The sequence below is a fragment of the Glycine soja genome, chromosome 5, assembly GCF_004193775.1.
Source record: "Glycine soja cultivar W05 chromosome 5, ASM419377v2, whole genome shotgun sequence".
Classification (NCBI taxonomy): domain Eukaryota; kingdom Viridiplantae; phylum Streptophyta; class Magnoliopsida; order Fabales; family Fabaceae; genus Glycine; species Glycine soja.
In genome coordinates, this window is record NC_041006.1 from 24,661,113 (window position 1) to 24,667,296 (window position 6,184).

A 6,184-nucleotide genomic window follows, 5' to 3' on the forward strand; every position below is an offset into this window, starting at 1 on the left:
TATGCAGTTTTATCATTTAGGCCTATTGGACTAATTTTGTGTTTTTAATTTAATTTCAGGAGAATTATAAGCAATTGGGTTTGAATCCACAATTGGGCTTAGACTTGAAGAGAGTAGACAATTTTATCAAATCTTATCTTATCTAGATTTTATCTAATCTAGATATTATTTCATCTAGATCTTATCTCATCTTATCTTATTTAGATTTTATTTCATCTAGATTTTATTTTATCAAATCTTATCTTATCTTGTTTAATTTTATTTTATTTATGGGCTTGGACATAAAAAGATTTGTAAGTTTTGGGGCTGAAAATATATAACAGCACCAAGGCTCTAGTTTTAGGCTCTCCTCTTTCATTTTTAGTTTTAGCCTTTTCTTCTTTTAGACACTTTTTCTTTTGCAATTCCAGTTTTTACTTTTCGTTTTAGCAATAAAATTTCGTTCTCTATTGATTAATGGAAGACTAAGTCTCCAGCGTTGTTTTCTCTTGAGGATCAAGCACAGTTCTCTTTGAGGTTCTATTATTACTATTAAATTTTGTTCAGTTTTTCCTCTTCACTAATTACTCTAAATTTGTTGCTATTAATTCATGGATGCTTAGTGCTTGATTAACTGTCTCTGCGCTTAATTTACGTTCATGCTTAATGATCGTTTATGATTAATTGGTGTATGTGTTGCTTAATCACATAATGAATGCCTTATGTTAAATTTCGCTTAGTAATTTAATTTAGGGTTGGATTAAGTGGTTGAACTGATAAAGGATAAACTCTTGTAACCTAAGATAAGAGACTTGCTTTTGAATCAAGGGGAAGCACGTGTTTTAATTCTTATATTTTCTAATTCAATTTTACTCACTATTTAATTTACAAAAACAAACAACCCCCCCCCCCCCAATTCGTTACTATTTTATTACTATCTGTTATGAACGTTTGGTTGATCATTGCTCGTTGGGAGATGACCTAGGATCACTTCCTAGATACTACATTTTTAATGTTTATTTGATTTGGGTACGGCCTCGATCAAATTTGGCGCCATTGCCGGGGAGCAGTGTCCAAAGGTTCATAATAGCTAGTGATTCGTGTTTTATGTTTAGTTGTTTTATGCTTTAGTGTTGTGTTAGTGTCTTGTTATTTTGTTTTGTGTGGTTTTTTCTTTTAGTTTTTCTGTTCAGCGCTTCCCCTGTTTCAGTTTTTGTGTTTTGCTATGAATAGTACTTTGCGACGGATTTAGCGACCACTTTTGCTGACCTAGGAAACAGAGTAGTAGTGCAAATCCATTAGTGAATGCTGCTAACAATTTAATTGGCGGTTTTTGTTTTGATAGTTAGGGTTGTTATTTTTGGCTGAATTTTGGTGTGGTAGGTTCTTTTGACTCATATTTTGTGTGAAAAATACCAGGAACACTTGGTGTTGCCAGATTTGAGATATTCAAAAAACTTTGAGAACTTGTGTTTAGCAAAACTTCAAATGACCATAACTTTTGCTCCGGGTATCAGAATGACTATTATTATATATGTATTTGGGGTAGAAAAAATTTCCCATATTGTGGTAGTCGGCCAAAGGCCGGCTGAAGTCTCTAGCTAGCCAAAATCGTCTGTTTACTAGTTTTTTTTATTTTCCAAGTTTTATTGTTTTATTTTTCTAAACTTTCCTTAGGTAGTTTCCATAGTTAGACTTTGAATTTTTGCCTGAAAATTTTTGTGCCATCTTTTCATGATTTTAGGGTGCTGCTCACAAAATTTCAATTCATTTGGATATCATTTGAGGGTAGTTGTAGTTCAAACCTACATTCTTACTTGCATAAGAAGGCAACTAGTTGTGCATGCTGAATATAGTGTATGACTAGAGGCAATCCATCTGACTTACAACCCTTTGATCCTGAGATAGATAGGACATTTCATAGATTAGTTAGACATCATTTTGTACCTTTTGAGCATCCTAAGCATTCTATTATTGGTGAGTTTGAGCATTTTGTGGTTTATAATTTTGAACATCCTGACTTTGAGCATTATAGCTTTGAACATTCTGAGAACATGGCACACCCTCCACCCCGTGAGAGGACTCTAAGGGAAATGGTTGCACCTGATTTCACCTATGAAAGCTTGTGCATCCAATACCCTGATGAGGATGTCCCATATGTTCTTAAAATTGGACTGATCCATTTGCTTCCAAAGTTTCATGGCCTTGCAGGTGAAGACCCGCACAAACATCTGAAATAATTCCATATTATTTGCTCCACCATGAAACCACCAGATGTCCAGGAGGATCACATATTTCTGAAGGCTTTTCCTCATTCTTTAGAGGGAGTGGCAAGGAACTGGCTATATTACCTTGCTCCAAGGTCCATCACGAGCTGGGATGGCCTCAAGAGAGTATTCTTAGAAAAGATTTTCCCTGCTTCCAGGACCACGACCATCAGAAAAGATATTTCAGGAATTAGGCAACTCAGTGGAGAGAGCTTATATGAATACTGGGAGAGATTTAAGAAACTATGTGCTAGTTGTCCTCACCACCAGATTTCTGAGCAGCTTCTTCTCCAATATTTTTATGAAGGACTCAGTAACATGGAGAGACGTATGATAGATGCTGCCAGTGGTGGAGCCCTTGGAGACATGACCCCTACTGAAGCCAGGAATTTAATTGAGAAGATAGCTTCCAACTCCCAGCAATTTAGTGCCAGAAGTGATGCTATTGTCATTAGAGGAGTGCATGAAGTAGCTACGCATTCATCTTCATCAGCCGAGACTAAGAAGCTTGAAGGTAAACTAGATGCCTTGGTTAACCTGGTAACCCAACTGGCCATGAATCAAAAATCTGCACCTGTCGCCAGACTCTGTAGTTTATGCTCCTCTACCGACCACCACACAGACCTTTGCCCTTTTGTGCAACAATCTGAAGCAATTGAACAGCCTAAAGCTTATGCTGCAAACATCTACAATAGAGCTCCTCAACCTCAGCAGCAAAATCAGCCACAACAGAACAATTATGACCTCTCCCGCAACAGGTACAATCCCAGGTGGAGGAGGAATCATCCCAGCCTTAGATGGTCGAATCCTTCACAACAACAGCAATAACAACAACAGCCTTATTTTCAGAATGCTACTGGCCCAAGCAGACCATACGTTCCTTCACCAATCCAGCAACAACAACAACAGCAACAACCCTAGAAACAGCAAACAGTTGAGGCTCCCCCGCAACCTTCCCTTGAAGAACTTGTGAGGCAAATGACTATGCAAAACATGCAGTTTCAACAAGAGACAAGAGCCTCCATTCATAGCTTAGCTAATCAGATGGGACAATTGGCTACACAGTTAAATCAACAACAGTCCTAGAATTCTAACAGATTACCTTCTCAATCTGTCTAGAATCCCAAAAATGTGAGTGCCATTACATTGAGGTCGAGAAAGCAGTGTCAAGGACCTCAACTAGCAACATCTTCCTCATCCGCAAATGAACCTGCCCAACTTCACTCTACTCCAGAAAAAGATGATGTTAAAAATATAAAGAGTAAGTTACCTAACAATTTCTATGCAGGTGAATCTTCCACTGGTAATTCTGATTTACAGAAGCAGCATATCCCTCTTCCATTCCCTCCAAGAGCAATTTCGAACAAAAAAATGGAAGAGGCAGAGAAGGAGATCTTGGAAACATTTAGAAAAGTAGAGGTAAACATACCTCTGCTGGATGCAATAAAGCAAATTCCAAGATATGCTAAATTCTTGAAGGAGTTGTGCACTAATAAGCGGAAGTTTAAAGGAAGTGAAAGAATTACTATGGGTAGAAATGTCTCAACATTGATTGGTAAATCTATTCCCCAAATCCCTGAAAAATGTAAAGATCCAAGTACATTCAGCATACCTTGTATTATAGGGAATAGTAGGTTTGACAATGCCATGCTAGATTTAGGAGCTTCTGTTAGTGTTATGCCTCTGTCTATTTTTAATTCTCTATCTCTTGGTCCTTTGCAGTCAACTGATGTGGTAATTCATTTAGCTAATAGAAGTATTGCCTATCCTGTTGGTTTCATAGAGGATGTCTTAGTTAGAGTTGGTGAACTAATTTTCCCTGTTGATTTTTATATTTTGAATATGGAGGAGGGATTTTCTAAAGGATTAGTTCCCATCATTCTAGGCAGACCTTATATGAAAACTGCTAAAACTAAGATAAATGTATATGCAGGCACACTATCTATGGAGTTTGGTGATATAACTGTTCATTTTAATATTCTTGATGTTATGAAACACCCACCTGAAGATCTTTCTGTATTTCATGATGAAATAATTGACCATGTTGTTGATGAATACATGACTGATCTTCATTCTAATATGCATGCATGTCACTCTTCATGCATTGAATCTGAATTTGTACTTGATCATATGTCTGAATTTGATGCTGAGAGTGAATCTGAAATTGATATTGATTACATGTCTGGTGATGTTTTACCTCTTGAGATTGATTTTCTAGAGTCAGATAGAACTAACCATGTTTCAGGAAGTACACATACCTCTTACTTTCTTTATGAGGTACAGGCTAAGAAACCATCTCTTTCTACCATTATCCAGCCGCCCACACCAAAACTGAAGCCTCTGCCATCAAATTTAAAATATGCTTACTTGGATGATAACAAAAGTTTTCCAATAATTATATATGCCTCCCTTGCTGATGAGCAAGAGGAGAAGCTGTTATCAGTTCTCAAGAAGCATAAGAAGGCTATAGGCTGGACCTTGGCGGGCAATCCTGGTATTAGCCCGTCCACATGTATGCATCGAATAAATTTAGAGGATGGGGCTAAACCAATAAGACAGCCACAGAGAAGACTCAACCCGGTGATTCTTGATGTAGTGAAGAATGAGGTAACCAAGCTTTTGCAAGTTGGAATCATTTATCCTATCTCCGATAGCCAATGGGTGAATCCCATCCAGGTAGTCCCGAAGAAAACCGGCCTCATCGTGATAAAAAATGAGAAGGATAAGCTGATTCCTACTTGGGTGTAGAACAGTTGGAGAGTCTGCATCGACTATAAGAGGCTGAACCAGGTTACCAAAAATGACCATTTTCCCCTGCCATTCATTGACCAGATGCTTGAACGCCTGGCAAGTAAATCTCACTATTGTTTCCTTGATGGTTTTTCTGGTTATATGCAAATCACTATTGCTCCTAAGGATCAGGAAAAGACCACATTCACCTGCCCCTTCGGCACTTTTGCCTATAGGAGGATGCCTTTCGGCCTATGCAATGCCCTTGGTACCTTCCAGCGGTGCATGATTAGTATTTTTAGTGATTTTTTAGAAAATTGCATAGAGGTGTTTATGGATGATTTCACTGTATATGGATCCTCTTTTGATATTTATTTGGATAGTCTGGAAAAGGTTTTGAATAGATGCACTGAAGCTAACCTTGTTCTAAATTTTGAAAAATGTCATTTTATGGTTGAGCAAGGTATAGTTTTAGGCCACATTATTTCCAATAAGGGCATTAAAGTAGATCCTGCAAAAATTTATGTTATTTCACAATTGCCTTACCCCTCTTGCGTGCGAGAGGTGCGATCTTTTCTTGGTCATGCAGGATTCTACAGGCGCTTTATAAGAGATTTTAGAAAAGTAGCCCTTCCACTATCCAACTTGTTGCAAAAGGAGGTAGAGTTTGACTTTAATGATAAATGCAAATAGGCTTTTGATTGCCTCAAAAGAGCACTGATTACCACCCCCATCATCCAGGCACCCGACTGGACAGCCCCTTTTGAGCTTATGTGTGATGCATCAAATTATGCATTGGGGGTTGTCCTTGCTCAGAAAATTGATAAATTGCCTAGGGTGATATATTATTCTTCTAGGACTTTAGATGCTGCCCAAGCGAATTATACTACTACTGAGAAAGAGCTATTAGCCATAGTTTTTGCTCTTGAAAAATTTCATTCTTATTTGCTTGGTACTCGCATTATTGTTTATACTGACCATGCAGCTCTAAAGTACTTGTTGAAGAAGGCTGATTTAAAGCCTAGGTTGATCTGATGGATGCTCTGGCTCCAAGAGTTTGACTTGGAGATCTGTGATAGGAGCGGAGCACAAAATTTAGTTGTTGATCATTTGAGTCGGATCGAACATGTGTCTGATGAGGACTCACCCATTCGGGATGATTTCCCGGATGATCATTTGTATATATTGTATAATATTTCTTATTCTCT

At 37.9% G+C, this 6,184-nt stretch overlaps 1 non-coding gene across 1 annotated transcript; it reads right to left on the reverse strand.

Annotated features, from left to right (window-relative positions):
- Window positions 1-2,411: 2,411 nt before the first annotated feature.
- LOC114413937 lies at window positions 2,412-2,518 on the reverse strand. The gene has a single exon (XR_003667076.1). It is a non-coding gene; the product is annotated as a small nucleolar RNA R71 (small nucleolar RNA).
- Between the last annotated feature and the right edge of the window lie 3,666 nt (window positions 2,519-6,184).